General features: G+C 50.9%; 1 long non-coding RNA gene across 1 annotated transcript; it reads right to left on the reverse strand.

The window, feature by feature from the left end:
• Positions 1–10,154: 10,154 nt before the first annotated feature.
• On the reverse strand, positions 10,155–16,911 carry LOC144103795 (uncharacterized). Its single transcript, XR_013308320.1, has 3 exons — positions 16,724–16,911; positions 14,427–14,540; positions 10,155–10,300 (listed from the first exon to the last, which is right to left on the reverse strand). It is a non-coding gene; the product is annotated as an uncharacterized LOC144103795 (long non-coding RNA).
• Positions 16,912–17,253: the final 342 nt, after the last annotated feature.

Raw genomic sequence — 17,253 nt, forward strand, 5'->3', positions numbered from 1 at the left:
TTTGCCTTTTCCAGCTGGTTCACATCCATGCTGAGCAAAAGGCCACTTCCAGCACTGTCTTTGAGGCAGACAGTCTAGACCTCTTTTGAGCTCGTTACACACTGTGTGCCTTTTTGCTTTTTCCTGATTGCTTGCACCTCATGGCAGCACAAGCAATTCTCTTAATCTTTCATCAGCGCGCAGTACATTCAGCTGCACATAACTGAACAAAAAAACGATTATATAAGCCTAGTATGGTTGAGCCAATAAAACATTTGCGTTCATGAGCGCTTGGTCATGGCTGACGATCGACAATGGCGCCAGAATTCATGCTAATTTGTCCTTGCGTCATAACGGCAAAGTTGTCGAGCCGCGTTACGCATATATCTGCCACAAGTAATTCTGCCGGTTATCTCGATACGCAACAGCAGCAACTATACCTCGCAGCACACTAGTTTTGATGAGCAGCACTGCGAGCTCCGAAACGCTGCCATAATTATTGCTCAAAAGCGTGTTCAGCATGCAAAAAAAAAACAGCGTACGGGGGTAAGTGCAGAAGTTTCATGGTTGAACAGTAGCCCGAACATGCGGCAGAAGGAAAGCGCACACGGGAACTTCCTCCCGGTTGCCTCGTCTCTTCGCGCTGCAGTACAGCAGTGCACCCACTCGAACTCATCCAGTTTGGCATTCTTTTGTAGTTCTAAAAGGCCTTCGGGAGTAATTAGGCAAGTAGCTATAAATAAATGAACAAACAAATACATTACCTCGCGCGACTCGTGTAAGCTTGCCGGTAATCTGAATGAGATCATGCTTACATGCGTTACAAGAAGTTGGTGGCCAGGCTTTTATTCAGCAGCGGTACACAAAAACGTTTCGACGCAGTATACTTTCTTTATTGCCACTTTCACCTACACAAAAGATATGCACGCGCATGCTCCTCCGCAAAACATACGTATTAGTCGAGATTTGGTTTTCGTGTTACCCTGGTGGGACGTGAAAGGCCCATACTGGGTTAACGAAATTTCCGGCTTGCAGGTGCCGCCATGCGGTCGCTTCTCTATTACTTAGCTTCTTATCGGGCGAAGGCACCTGTTTTCTGTGTAGTCAGTAGTTCTCAACGATTTCGGAATAGGTTTGCGCGCTCTCGTCCAGGTTCTGACAATCCGGCGGTTCCACAGTTACCTGGAAGCAGAGAATATGGGAAGGCGCTGACTACCCCGGAGTCGACGAAGATATTGACAGCAGAGAAAGCTGGGAAGCCCTGCTGCGCAGCGAAGAGCCCGCTCGGCAGAAACAAGCCAATCCGCCTGGCGGATGATGCCGCGAAGAGATAAAATCTTTGTTAGCCTTTAGTCACTGAGGCTCCGGCCCCCGCCCTCCAGGCCAGCGTGCCGGGGGCGTTGAGTAGTGAGGGGTCTCTATTTATGGTGGAAATAAAAGCTGTCATCCGCCCATCCGACCGGTAGAGATTTCCAACACGTGAAAATGCCGCAACTTGACTTTCGCTGCCGGCGCACTCCACGGTGTCGTTGGTTCCGCCGTTTTCTGAAGCTGCTGATGGCTCGAACATGCATGGCGAAAGTCCAAACTGTTCAACACTGCTTGAATTATTCATAATTTCCAAAAACGTAGTCCTTAAAAGCCAGCTGAAGCAACGCGCTACGCAGCACGCCGTCGGTGCCGGCCGGAGATCCCCGTAGATGACGTCATGATGTTCCGGCCAATCGTGGCAAGAGCGGCGTTTGCTCGGCGCCCTGAGGCGATGGGGCGCGTTTTCTTCTAAATAACCGCTTTTTGCGTTAATTTCCGCTCTTTTTGAATTAGATATTCTTTTTCAGCGGACAAAAAGCAATAAAGTGACGTAGAGGACTCATTTTTTTCGAAAAGTGCTCCAGCTTCTCTTTAAGCGCCCGACACTTTCATCTAGAAGCATATCCCCGAGCAGACTTCTCAGCCTTCAGTTTGTATGCAACCCTTCAATGTTGTAAGTAATGTAAAATATACTTTTTTTGCTGTTTCTCCCTCAGCCTCTCGATCTCCTCGTCATTTCTGTTGCGGGGTGCACCACCGGTGGGACAGCAGCCAAGTCCCAACAATGCTTGAAAGCCGCGGGTATACCTATCTCAGTGACCAAAGACAGAGGACCAGACGGACGCGAAATGGTAATTTTAAAATAGACTGCTAATAAAATTTCGCCCCTGGTACTCGATAAAGAATTTACTATGATGCAAACGGTTTTTGCCAATTTTGTGGGGTATGTGGTTGAGAGGGGGGGGGGGCATTCGTTATTTCAGGCATGTTTATTTTTTGTTTATTTCATACTGCAGATCATGTTACAGATCCAACCAGAACAAATGCTGATATAAACATAATACAGATCCAAAGGTAACAAGTAGAACGATAAACTAAAAAGAAAGCATGCAGAATCTCAATGAGCTGAAAGTCATTGTGTCGGTGGATTGCGCTTGCTAATGGTACGCGGAGACCAGGAAAATTTAATGGTGATAGTTTGAGCAAAGTACGAGGTAAGTGAACTCGGATGATGGTGACGTGTGATGCGTGTAACTATAGAAATGATAAGTAGGGTGCAGGATCAAGCGCCAGTTTGTTACTTATGAGCATGGAAAGAAATTCTCATCGAATATTTTTTCCTATTGCCTCAAGGAGTTGGATACAGCTAATTTCATTAGCTCAGACGGAGACTCAAACGGTGAAAATTTAGAATAAAGAAATCTTAGACTTTTTTTTTTGGATTCCTTCAAATTTCTTAATATGGTTTTAGTGTGGGGATCCCAAACCATGCATGCATATTCGAGCTTAGGCCAGGTTAGTGAGTTATACGCGAGTAGTTTAACCTGAGCGGGGGCGTTGGAAAGTTTATTCCGTAAAAACCATAGTTTACAAAAGGGGGAGGAGCAGAAATTTCCCCCTTGGAATTCCAGGACAGAGTGTTAGTTAATGTTACATCCCTGTTGGAGACTTCATGTAATGGTGATTGCCCAGGAAGATCTCTGTGATCAAACTTGTTTTCTTTCGTGTGGAGCGAAAAGTTGGTTTTTCGTTCTTTAGGGACATGTCCCATCTCTGGCATCATGCAAGGATGTTACTTTTAGGTCAAACGGGTGAATAGAACATGTAATGTCATGGTACAGCAAGCAATCATCCGCAAACAAACGAACCTCTATGCCAGGAACAGTCGTGTCAACGATGCCATTAATATTGATACGGGAATAAAAGAAGAGGCGGAGAGCGAGCGCGAGCGGCGAGCGCGCGGCTCTAGCACGAGGGAGATAGAACGAGAAAGCTTGGCCGCCGCCGGTCGTGCTTCGCCGGCTCTCCTCCGTACTGCTGCTATATTTCTCTGGGCGGGCCCGTGGCCACCCCGTGGCATCCCACACCGTAACATTTTGGTGGCAGCGGTGGGATCATGCCGCTCACCCGCTCCCAGAATCAAGCACCCGACGTGCCAGACGACAGGAGTCCACCACCAGCCGATAGCGCCGACGACGCGGCGGCCGGCGCCGCTAGACCTAGGCGCTCGGAGAGGCTCGGCTCTTCGCAGCAGCCGGACGCCGGTGTTGAGCGCCTCCTGGATACAGTCACCCAACGGATGGACGCATGGGAGGCCCGTCTGACTGCCCAGGCTGGGGAGATGGAAGCTCTCCGGCGCGAACTCCGTCGCCTGGTGCCAGCCGAGCCGAGCACAGGTCAGGTGCCTTTGGGCGTCCCCGCCGCCGCTGTTTACGGCTCTGCCGTCGCTGGGCCTGCGGTCGTGGCCGCCAATGGCGTGCTCGGCGCGGGTGCGTCCTCGCCGCAGTGTTTGTTGAACGTTGTGGAATTGCCCACATTTGACGGCACCATCTCGTGGGATGCTTACCGCATCCAGCTGGACGGTATTGCGGCGGCGAGAGGCTGGGACGAGCAAATGAAGGCATGGATGCTCGTTGCAAAACTGAGGGGCCGCGCCACCGAGCTGCTGCAGAACGTGCCGCCCGACCAGCTGGGCTCTTACACTGTTCTGGCGGGCCTCCTCGCCGACCACTATGGTGCCTCAGGTCAACCCCATGTGCAGTACCACCGCCTGCGAGCCCGCCGTCAAGAGCCCGGGGAGACGTACCAGGACCTCGCCGCCGCCATTGAGCGCCTGGCTCTGCAGTCGCTGCCGGGAGCGCCTCAGAACGCCGTGGCCCTGGTCGGCACCGAGGCGTTTGTCGACGCCATCCGACTCCCCGAGGTGCAGCGCTTGGTCCGCTCTGGCCGTCCTGATTCCGTCCGCGCCGCCATGGCGCTCGCCATCGAGGCGGAATTGACTTTGCTGGCCACGCGGGGGTCGCCACCGTCTGCCGAGCGCAGCGTCCGGGTGCAGGCTCCTCGGTCCGCAGCCCCAACTGCGGCCTCTATCCGACGCCTGCGTAACGACGTCCGCATGACCTGCTTCCGCTGCGGCCTGCGGGGACACTACGCGAGGGACTGTGCCGGCCCTCCAACGTCGGGAAACGATTTGGCGGAACTCCGGGGGCACCGTTCCGTCCCCACACTCCTTCGTTCTCCGCGTCCCCTCCTTTCGTCGGCTCCGATTACCACTGATGTCCCTTACGTGCTCGTCGACGTCGCCCTGCTTGACCGGCACGTAAAGGCCTTGGTTGACACTGGAGCGGCTGTCAATGTACTGCACAAATCGTTTGTTGCTAACGCGCCCAACCTGCTTCTGCCAGCCGCCAAAACCCGGCTCTTAGCTTTTAACGGCACCCCTGTGGAGCAAGTCGGACGTGTCGTCGTCAACCTGACAGCACTCGGAAATACCATCTCCACCGAGTTTGTTGTCGCAGACAGCCCTATTTGGCCAGTGGTCCTCGGGTGCGGGTGGTGCCAGCATGCCGGAGTCGTCCTTAATTTTACTAGAACCAAACCACGGGCGAGCCGAAATCTCTGTGGGCCGGGCTGGCTTAGCCGGGTTTCCAGCCTCGGTGTCGCCCTGTGGCAGTCCCTGGTGTCGGCGACCAAGCGTGCCTCAGCATCTCTGCGTGACCTCGCGACGAAGTGGCCGTGTCGAGTCAAGCCGTTCGACGTCACTACCGTGACTGTGGCGTCCGCCGTGACCCTGCCACCGGGTGCGGCAACGTGGGTGTATGCCAAGCTTGACAGTCCGGTCACAGCAGACGTGCTGTTCGAACCCATCCGGTGTTCAGCTCCAGCCCGTCAGATGACCTCCCCTCGAAGCCTTCTGCCTGTGCTCAAAGGAGAGGCCCACGTATTTATACTCAACATCGGCAGCGTACCTCTCGCGCTGACTCCCGGCACGCAATTGGGTACAGCCTCAGTTTGGGACCCCGGATCACCAGTGGCGTCTCTGCAACCTGAAGCCCCGCCTCGCCACCCTCCAGCGCCGGCGATCCTATCATGGGAAGAATTTAACTTTGGACCCAGCCTGACCTGCGCGGAGCTCGCCTCTCTGAAGACCTTGCTGCTCGAGCATCACAGTTGCCTTGCTCTCAGCGCCGGTGAACTCGGGTGCACTTCCTGGGCTCAACACCGGATCAACACCGAAAACCGCGGGCCCGTTCATCACCAACCTCGCCGTGTAGCGCCAGCCGAACGGAGAGTCATCCAGCAGCACGTGTGCGACATGCTTGACCAGGGAATCATTGCCCCTTCTTGTAGCCCTTGGTCCTCCCCTGTCGTCCTTGTGCGCAAGAAGGATGGAACACTCCGCTTCTGCGTTGACTATCGGAAGCTAAATGCTATTGCTAATTGCGACGTGTACCCGCTGCCTCGCCTCGACGATGCGCTTGACCGCCTGAAGGGGGCCCGTTATTTTTCCACGCTAGATCTGCTCTCGGGCTACTGGCAGGTGCCTGTTCACCCCGATGATGCGGAAAAGACGGCTTTCGTGACTCCCGACGGCCATTACCAGTTCAACCGTATGCCCTTCGGTCTCTCGAACGCTCCAGCCACCTTCCAGCGTCTCATGGACCGCGTCTTAGGCCATTTGAAGTGGACTATGGCGTTGGTCTACCTGGATGACGTAATTGTCTACGCGGCTACATTTGAAGAACACCAGAGACGCCTCAAACTCGTCCTCGAAGCCCTTACCTCTGCTGGGCTTCGCTTAAAACCAAAAAAATGTTTCTTCGGTTTCGCGGAGGTGACGTACTTGGGTCACGTTGTGAGCCGGCATGGCATCCGTCCCGACCCTGAAAAGCTAAAAGCGCTTACAGCTTACGAAGCTCCCACCACCGCCAAGGAGCTCAAAAGTTTTCTTGGATTTGCTTCGTATTTCCGTCGTTTCATTCCGGACTTTGCCAAGCGCAGCGCTCCATTGACCGCCCTGCTGAAGAAGAATGCACCGTGGAGTTGGACGCAGGCCCAACAGCTCGCGTTTCTTGACGTCAAGCACGCCCTCCTCGAGCCTCCTACATTGGCCCATTACGACGAATCGGCCCCCATCGTCCTCCACACGGATGCCAGCCAAGATGGGCTCGGCGCTGTCCTCCTGCAAGAAGACGAGTCTGGTGACCACAAAGTCCTAGCTTATGCCAGCCGCCAGCTTTCCGGCGTTGAGCGCCGCCGCCACTCTTCAGAACTCGAGTGCCTCGCCGTTGTCTGGGCCGTCGAGAAGTTCCGTCCCTACCTGTACGGCCGTCACTTCACCATAGTCACGGACAATAGCGCTCTCACTTGGCTGCAGTCCGCCAAACATTTGAATGCCAAGATTGCACGCTGGTCCCTGCAACTTCAAGAGTACAATTTCACAATAGTGCATCGGCGCGGCTCTGCCCATCAAGATGCCGATTTCCTTTCTCGCCACCCTTGTTCCGTGACGGCTTTGACGGACCTGAGGACTGCACAAACGCAAGATCCCGCCATTGCTGCCATAATCCACTCCCTGGGCACCGCCGCCGGCGCAGGCCTCCGCCAACTACGCCGGGTCTATCGAATGAAGGACGACCTCTTGTGCCATGTGAAGCGGCTCCGTGGTCGACCACCCGTCTGGTTGCCAGTTGTGCCGGCAACACTGCGGCCGCAAATCTTGCGCGGCTTACACGACGCTCCCACGGCTGGTCACCTTGGTCGCGGCAAGACCTACGCACGAGTGTCGGAGCGGTTTTGGTGGCCTAATATGTCCAGAGATGTCAAGGAACACGTGGCGTCCTGCCAGACATGCCAGTACAGAAAACCGTCCACAGGTGTAACCAAGCCACCCCCGCAGGCTTTTTCGCCACCAAGTTCACCTTTCGAGCTGGTTGGACTGGATCATTTGGGCCCGTTTCCGAAGACGCGTGCCGGCAACCGGTATGTTCTGGTTGCGATCGACTACTTCTCCAAGTGGGTCGAAGCACTGCCCGTTCCAGACACGTCGTCCGCTCATGCCGTCGCGTTTGTGGAACAGCATCTCGTTCTTCGGCACGGTGTTCCCCGGCGCCTCATCACGGACCGTGGGAGCTGCTTTATGTCCCATGAATTCGAGCGAGCCCTCCGCTCCTTCGGCATTGCGCATTCCACTACATCCGTCAATCATCCGCAGTGCAATGGCCTCGTGGAGCGTGTTAACCGTACCCTCACGGATATACTCGCATCCTACGTCGCTCCGTCCCACACAAACTGGGATCGTTTTGTTTCTGCTGCAGCTTTTGCAGTCAAAACTGCAGCGCAAGAAACAACGCATGTGACGCCGTTCTCAGTCGTCTATGGCAGAACGCCCTCCATCCCTCTCGACGCGCAGTTGGGCCTTCCCCATCCCACTGCGTCACCAACTGAATCTGCTCAACGACTTCATTCCGCCCGCCTCGACGCCCAGCGCAACCTCCTCACGGCTCACGCGCGTGTGCAAGCGGCCAACGCGGCAGCACCACCACATCCCCCCTTCCGGCCCGGTGACTTGGTCCTCGTTCGCCGCACCATCCGTGCGACTGGCCGTGCCGCAAAGCTCTTGCCCTGATACCGCGGCCCTTACCATGTCGTTGCCCGACTCGGCCCCGTGACATACCGCCTCGAAGACCTGCCAGAGCATCGACCATGCGGTGTGCACCACATTTTCCCAGAGCATGTTTCAAACATGAAGCGATATGTCTACGGCGCCTGCGGTGTCTCCGACTTAGCTACCGGGTCCTCATCAGTGCCGTCGTCGCCTGCTGGCTCCATGCCTTCCCCACGCAATGCAGTACCATAAACGGATCGCCGCTCAATATGCATAAAACTCCCTGAAGTTAGCCTAACCGGTGTGGGACCTTCTTCGGCGACGGCAGACACCTTCGCCCAGCTCACACACTTCGAATTCAACGAAGAGTGTGACCGTTTCCTATCTGCGAGCCCACATTGCATCGCCCCAGGAAACCCTGCATCACAGCACGGCCTGACTTCTCCGCCCCCCCCCCCGGTGGAAAGGTGATACGGGAATAAAAGAAGAGGCGGAGAGCGAGCGGGAGCGGCGAGCGCGCGGCTCTAGCACGAGGGAGATAAAACGAAAAAGCTTGGCCGCCGCCGGTCGTGCTTCGCCGGCTCTCCTCCGTACTGCTGCTATATTTCTCTGGGCGGGCCCGTGGCCACCCCGTGGCATCCCACACCGTAACAATATAGAGCAGAAAAAGTAAAGTTCCAAGTACGCTCCTCTGATGCACTCCATAAGTGACTGCAAGAGCGTCTGAGTCCTCTCCATCGATTGAAGCACACCGCTTATAGTTAGTTAAACAGTCTGAAATCCAGGTCACTAATATCTCAGGAAGGCCAATAGATTTGAGCTTTAGAATTATTTTATCATGAGGGACGTTGCCAAAATCTAAGAATATTACATCAACTTGGCCAGTAATGTCTAGGGTCAGTGCTAGCGAGTAAGCGACTGTTGCTAATTAGGTTACTGGTGAATACCCTTTACAAAAACCATGCTTAAATTTGGATAGAATCGTGTGCCGCTTTAGGAATTCGTTTATGCGATTAGCCAAAACGTGGATAAATCGGATGCTTTTACCCGTCCTTTGAGGTGTGAATTAGAGGTTTTACTGTAGAGTGCACTTTAAGGCGCATCGGTCCGGCGCTTTGGCAGTGTATAGCGTGGAACGTCGTAAAAGAAAGCCATATCTCAAGAATTTGCATTTAGCACTGCCCATCGCTGATGTCTTCACATCAAAATACAGAAAAAAAAATATTTTATCTAGGCAGTCGGAGTTTTGTTCTGAGCTCTGTCCATATTAACGCGACAAAAGTGCATGGACCAGAATTGTATGTACACATTTTCATCCCGTCCATTATCCGGAAAGATAGTCTCCATCATAATTAGAGGAAAATACATTGATAAAGCTTCATCCCCAGAACTGTTGCTCATAATTCGAGTCGTTTGTTTAATGGGGTGTCAATAACGAGGTACGATTCTACTCCTTGTAGAAAATAAGTGTCCTTTCATAGCAGTAACTAGTGTGTTAAGACCCACTTGCTTTCAGTCTTTGTGAGAACGCTAGATTGCCAAGCTATAATTTGTATTTGCCTGCTTCGAGTAGTGTGACAGAGGTCGACGAGTAACGACTCCTAGTTCTTAAGGGTATGAAAGCGACCGAGTAGAAGTTACATGTGAACCTACACTCCCCATCTCTCCTAATTCCACAACAGCGGCGGAGAGCCATCCCTCCCTTGCAGAAAAGGATTCATTCATTCATTCATTCATTCATTCATTCATTCATTCATTCATTCATTCATTCATTCATTCAATCATTCATTCATTCATTCATGCTACGGAAGCTTACACCTTCGGCCTCGCCTTTTCACACAGCCTTATCACAGAAATGTTCATTTGCCCAGTGCTTTCCGTTCTGACTCCGTATACCACTTCACACCATGCTATGGAATCCCGGTAAAACGACTTAACCGGTCAAGACAAAGTACACCACGTCAATCTTTGCCCCGAGCTGCTGCAAGGTCATCGTAATACATTATTTCATTGAATGCAGTATTAATATAATAATAATTAATACAGCCGATCAACTAACTATACCTTATTAAATATGTTATTTTCATTAGAACGTTTAGTCACACAGTATGACGTAAAGTCCGCTGCCATCTAGCACACACTAATTCCCGAAAAGCTGCAACGTGTCTCGACACATTACATAAAAGTCGAGACATTGTGACTTAATTATTTATTTCATATCTTTCTTAAAGCATGTAGAACTATAGGGAAAGCTTGGCAAAAAACTATCAACTTAAAATAAGGTCGGTCCAATCCTTATGTAGTCGCTGAAGTCATCCATGACGTCAGGGCAGTCCAAAGCGTTCTTTTTTGCTGATTGCAGCTGGTTGGATGCACTGTAAAGAACCCGATTGCCTCCGTGCCCTGCGGGTGACAGAGGTAATGCTAAATGTTAAAGCGGTAATTACATCAAGGAGACAACTAACTTTCCGTATGAGAATTCGGGAAGTTCCACGTCTAAAAACCACCACCAACAATGCAAATGTTGAAGGGCTCATTCCTTCTTTCATTGTTCACAGAGGAGTGCATGACATTCACTTCAATTCTTTCGTCAAAATGCTCTAGGCCAGTATTACCACAACGTTTTGGTGCAAAGATCCGCGCCGAGCATTTAAAAGAAACTTAAATCTCTCATAATCAAATAAACCAGCGCGAAAAACACCCACTTAGAGAGCAGAGGACAAACATGGCGCTTTCTCACAAGTGAAACGTTTAATAAACGCCAGCAGCACATGTATAAGCTCGAGATATGGGCTTGCACGAAGGGTGGCGTTAACCACAAACCACAACCGGGCGAGTGTTCACCGATAATGCTAAGCCAAAAATGCAGATTACATACCATACAGCTAAACGGAGGGACTGCTGATTCAATCATCCCACTTGTGCAGGTATGAAAGGTTTCAAAATCTTCCTGTCTTAATTGAGTAGGGACAAGAATGAAATCCGTGTATCAGGAATAGCGGCGTACAGATCGATTTTCTTTCCTTTCTACTTTTATTTCCTTCATTCTGTCCACATGTGGCGTAATGTGCTGGAAGAAGAGAGATTGCCGGGAGACCCAAAAACAAAAAAAAATACGCTCGCTGCCTCACATTGACGCAACGGCCTGTCTGGCCGATATAGGAGCTACAACGCGACAACGGCGCCTTGCAAACCGCCCCTACCTTAAAAGACACATAGCCTGTCCCTTGCCTGACACCACATCTAGTGGGTCGTCCGTGAGGTTTTTTTTTCCGTCCGATGCTCTGGGCTTTGCGAGCATCACCGACAGTGACGCAGCAACGTGGCGAGTCCGTCCCCGGCCTTGTGGTCACGTTCGCTAGCAATTAATTCGTTTATTTTGCAGAGACGGTCACAGGTCGCCCATCTTGCACTCGTACAACTTCGCCCACTGCTTTGATGCAGTACAGGGACGACTGAGACTAGACATCCGTCTAAAAAGCGAAGAAGTGCCAGGAAGCAAACAGGAGCTATATTGGACATATTTCGCTGGAGACGCTGGCATGCATGGCAAAATGTGTCGGTTGCACAGTGCCCTTCGGAAATTCTGTGAGAAAAGAAGCCACGAGAGCTACATGGGCGCAATCGCGGGGCGCTTGATGTGAAACCTTAAAGACCTCTCAAGCACCGCGCTTTTACAAAACCTATGACGGAAGCTGCGGTTGTCACCTGCCATCGATCTTCTTGCTCGAGCGTGTGCTTGTGCCGCGCATCTATGGCGACGCGCGAAAATATCTGAAAGCGGTGATAACCGAAGATTCTGAAGGAGGTGCCATCACAGCCCCTTCATTTGAGGCATGTGTGCGCTGGTGTCTCTTCACAGGGTACTAACATCTGTGCTGCTGTTGCTGGCTATCGTTGAAGATATGTGCGGTGATTAGAAAATACTCACAAAGTGTAAAAAATCAAGCGCAATAGATCCGCAGCAATGGGGTCGTCGTAAGGGTGGTTTTTGCGGCAAAAAAGGTCTCATTGCAAACAGCAGTGTCCCTTGAGTGCATAATATTCCTAAATATTAATTAAACAGAAAGCTGGCGCTGCCAACCATGCTGTTTTCTTAAAGAGCACTTCATCCACCATGGGAATTGCGGCAAGACGAGGTTTCTACTAAGAGGTACTTCTAGCGCTCAATGATAACTAAGACTGCAGACAAACAAATTTTCGCAAAAAAAGATATTGCAAGGAAACGTCGTTTTACAGGCGAAATGTGTTATAAAGAATTTGCTTAATGTAAGTTGCTTTATAAGCAAGGAGACAACCGCCCATGCTAATAGAGGGCTTTCTCTTCATGATGCCAACTATATATTGCTAACGGTGGAAACCAATTCTTTTGATTTTAACGCGCACTTTTCAGAGCAAATATTCTTCCAAAAAAAACTGTTCATGCTTAAACTATAGAAAACTCTAGGAGATTTCGTTTTGGCACTGTAGAAACATTGCATTGTCGTCTGCTATTGCTGGTCCGCGCCGTGTGTATCTGCGATCAGAAACTTTCCCGAACCCTCACCCTTCAATGACAGTTTTCGCGTCTGCAAGCCGTCTCAAGCCATGTCCTGGTGCTGCGCTGGCGGATTTTGCAAAAAAAAAAAACATAAACTATAGGGTCCTACCACAACCATGTGACGACTTCGTTCGCATGCTGACGCATGTAGCCTTTCTGCTTACCGAGGTACTCTTCGACCCATACTGAAAAAGTGGTTTTGCGCGACAAACATGGACCTTCCTTTTCTGATCCAGGCTGAAATGAACACGTCGATAGAAGTTCACATATCAATCGCGGATTGCGCTTGCCATTCCGAACAGCTCATCAATCCGTCTTCACTGTAGCAGCGTGTCGGTGCGCATACGCAGGAAGAAAGAGCGGATTGGTGAAGTCATTATTCAATTTTCGTTTGCTGTCTTGATATAAAAGACACGCGCACTGTTTTCCAAAATGCAACAAATCGATCTCTTCTGTGCAGCCACCATTGTTTGCGAGGTAAACAATATGTGCTTTGGTCAGCCTCACTAGTCTCTCGCGAAGGCGTGTGAAAAGGGGAATAAAAGATTACTCCCGTTCCTCAATCGCACAGCCAGAAACACAACAAATGCGGATAAGCTCATGCACTACTTCATGTGAAATGATCGACGCTCTTGACAGCGCAAGGAACATATATCTGTGCATTTTACCACACAGACGCGCTGTTACTGCACATCCGTATATTTATCTAAAAAAATTGCCTGCTTAGCTGGATATACCTACACCACCACAAAGCGGGAGAAACATTAATGAAAGCTAATCTGAACAATAAAAAAATTCAATCTATAGAACAGTCGGCTAGCCATTACACGTCAAACAGCAGGAACTGCTCCCCGGCATACATAGCGCATTCTTGGTGGATGAAATCCAGAGCCACCTGCTTTCCCTCTAGTTAATATTTAGAAACTGATTTAGTGTCCTTCCCGCGGTGATAAACGAATAACATTGAAAAACGAGCGTGACAGTGCTTCGTGGAAATGTCAAGCAGAACAACGTGCGCCGTCTTCCATTCCTTTCGCTGCCTTTGCCGCTGTGATGCCCCAAATATACCTGACATGGCCGGAATGCGTGGCAGCAAAGACCCGTAGCAAGTCTTTCAATGTAGAAGACCGAGAGCGACCGCGCGGTTAGCAGCCTTCTGAAGCACAGCCAGCGACCGCGGCGTTGCCAGCCCACATCAACGTACATGTTAAGCTGATCGCGAACAACTGCGCTGTCCTGCTCAGAGGCACCAAATAATGGTGCCAGGTCTGGGACGGTGATTTCTTTGTCCCAGGGTATATGTAGTCTATTTTTTTTCGACGCGACATGAGTGTTTCTGAAGTTTACTGTGCAAATTTACATCTTAATGCTATTTGCTCACTTTTCAGGATGTTTGGTATTATACTAGTTATTTTCTACCGTCAATATTGCTTCTTGGTAATTTTCACCGTTTGAGTTAAAGAGGCATGCCAAAAGTGGAAATTGCCGGTAGAGGTGCTGTACTTGATATTGATCGCAAGTACACTGCCTTCAAGTATATAGGATCAGAGCTTCAAGGCTGAAGGCAGCCCATGGCTGAAAACATTTCAAATACCCCGCCCTGGCCGCATCGAAACACCGCATTTCCCGGTCTTTGCCGCGTTTTCGGATATACCAGGGCCAGTTCACTCTGCTCGCTGAGTTCGAGGAGATAGATGTAGGAGCCCGCCGTCAGCCTAAGGTTGTGCTTTGTCTTCTTTTCTTGAGAATCAACTTTACCTTTTTGACTGCCGCAACGCCAGCGTGTACAACTGTTCTTTTACGTGAAAAATTATGGAAAAATACAACTTAAAGATTCTCTTAGGAGATAGCATGAATTCTTCTGGAAACAGTTTCACTACGCGTTCGAGATGTAGAATACCTCGGGCGCTTCCACTGAAATAGAGTCTGCTAGTATACATTTTTCGGAATAGAGAGCTTGCACCAAAATAAGCATGTCAGTGAGCGTACCTGGTCGCCGAAGATGATGGCAGAGGAGTCTTGCGGGGAGGTCGACGAGCAGGGTCGTTGACGGCGCACATCGTCCGGCGTAGAAGCCTTGCGGAGTTTGTTGCAGCGCCCGACCTTGCAACGTGCAGAAAGACCGCTAGTGGGAACGCTGTTCACCTTCTTCAGACGCTTTTATTTCATAAACGTGTCCTCTGTTCTGTAATCGATTGAGTATCAAGGCCTTTGCTCGGCAAAACGATCCTCTACGGGTCTACATGTGCATGACATGGCATTACATCAGGCGCACCACATCGACCACTGGGTACATGAAAGATACAATATCCCAGTTTTTGGCGCGGCAACCCACTCAAGCTTCGTTCCTGTTCTCTACGCTTCGGAAAGCTTGACTGCTAAGTGAGAATCAAAAGTTCGGTCAGTCATCGCCAAGCGTTGGATTGCGGAATTTATACCGTGAGCATGCACTTCGTCGCAACGTCAAAAGTGTGCAAAACACGCTGTGCTCGATGATTAGCTGGCCCGAACGATGGGGGCGGCGTGGTTCTGCCCGAGTTAAATTGAACTGCAAATGATTCATCATGTTATTCCACAAAAGAATGCAGAAGATAATTCCATGGCGCTAAAAGGCAACCACACACAGGAAATAGGCTCCTGGAAAGTTGTTCAGTAATTGCTGCAACTGTGCGCCTTACTGTGTTCCTCCTCCTAGCGCGTTAACAATATTACTGTACTCAAAGGCTCCGAAGCAGCGCTGAGCGCACATTCGCCACGACCTTAAGGCACCTACCCCTTTTCCCGGCCTCTCTTGTTGGGCACGCGCAAATAGTTTAATGTGCATTTCTACCCTTTTCCCCGCACACAAGGAAACTTAAAATTCTCTGCCACGTTCCCTCCGGCTCCCTCTGCCTGATGCCTTCCAGTCGGCTGTTGTGCGGGCGGAGGTGCGAGACTTGCATTGGGCGTGATGCTCGGAATGGAAAAGCTCAGGAGAAATGGAAAGTACATGCTTTGGCGGAGATCTAAGACAGGAGGCAGTGAGACGTCGAAAACACGAGAAAGGGGACTCGGCACGAGTCGTTTTGACGCATTTATTTCTAAAGCCGGAATGTACAAAGATTTTGCACAGCAGAAAGTGAAGTTTGTCACTTGAACCGAGGATTTTTGTGCCGAAGGACGGTGTCCCGCCATGAACTCATCGCTGCCCTAGAAGCAGTGGGAAGAGAAAGTATTTGGAATCTGACCCTAGATGTATCACTGTTGGTAGAAGCTGCGAGTTGAGGAGACGCTTTCCATAACGAGCTGTTCTCGCCCGCTCACGAGCCTGCTATAATTGTCTGGAAGCGCAGGACTCTAGGTCACATTTGCTGTTGCACGGCCACAGACAGCCCCTTTTACGTATGGTGGCGTGCACATGACTGACTGACCATTGAACTGACAACGTGAAAGCATTTTGGGCAGAGATAGAACGCTTAAAATTTCACAACCTTTGGCTAACCGTTCTGAAGCATGAGGGCAGTGTTGATGACGAAGAATGCGGGACGTCGCTGTGCTGGCCAGTGTGCGTGCTGCGGATCGCACTAATTTCCGAAACGGTGAGAAATTGTTGTAAATCAAGGCAATTTTTGCACGTCATTCTTTGGTGGCCAATGCTCGAAGGCTGTGCGGCGTGTCCGCGTACTTAGCAGGGAGGGATGTTCGAGGCGTCAAAAATATAAAACAATATGGCCTCTTCTTAGCATCGAATAACCTCCTACAGCTGGGGGGCCACTCGACGGTCGTCCGCTGTCTTGGTGTCAAGGCAGGCACGCGCCGTTTTACGATGGCAAACTCCAGCGCAGGTATCGTGGGCACTTTCGTTGTTGTGAAGTTCGCGAGCAGAACAGGAAAGGAGACCAGACTGTTTTTGACAACAAAACCTCGCAGCTTTCTTTACTTTTTCCTTTTCTCACTCAGCGGACAGCGCCCTTCAGGGTAAGCGACCGTAATTTAAGTACGCTTCAGAAGCGCCAAAATAAAATTAATACACCATTCTTCTACGACTCAGTACGCAAGGAAAATGGCGACAGCTATGACTGCAAGCGCAGACCATTTGTCGACCACTACAACGCATACACGTCACTAAACGAACGTGTATAATGCCAAAATAATATTCAAGTTTCCATTTCAGTTCGTGTTTAGATCTGCCTGTACGCCTGTGATTCAAGTCCTGGCCTGCATATCTATGCCTTCGCTTACTCTGCAGCGTCCCCGCGCCGGTGTTCCTATAGGACCCGACGACACCGCTTGTGACGGGTACTCACCGAAGCCAGGCCTGGTGGAATGCAGCCATGGAACGCGCAGGAGGATGCACTCCAGCCGGAGAATCGGGAGGTTCCTCCTCGCGGTAGCTTGTCGTCTCCCACAAGGTACGAGTCGAGGCCCCTCCCGAGTGCCGGCTGGCAGAGTGGTCCAGAGCGCCACGGTGACGAAGACCAAGCCGCTGTTCGGTACGCAACTCGCGCTTTTTCTCCTCACGTGCCACGTTCTTCTCGCCCGGTGACGCTTCTTTTTCGTTGTCGTTTCTTGGTGCTTCTTCGTTGTGTTGCTGTATACACTTTTTTGCCTGTGATATTTCATGGCGCTTGTTATTTGAAGCCAAATTCAGCTCGGGCGAGCAGAACGGCGACATGTGGTGTACGAACAGCGTTAGTGTTATTAGTTTATCACTTTTTCTTCGTTTCGCACCTCGGTTCGTTCGTTCCCAGTTTTCTTTGTCGCCTTCCTCCGGTATTGTCGCCTTCTTCCAGTATGGCTGCCGACGGGCACAAGCTGAATGAGCGGGCAAATAGAG

Source organism: Amblyomma americanum, chromosome 1 (assembly GCF_052857255.1).
Source record: "Amblyomma americanum isolate KBUSLIRL-KWMA chromosome 1, ASM5285725v1, whole genome shotgun sequence".
In the NCBI taxonomy this organism is placed as follows: Eukaryota; Metazoa; Arthropoda; class Arachnida; order Ixodida; family Ixodidae; genus Amblyomma; species Amblyomma americanum.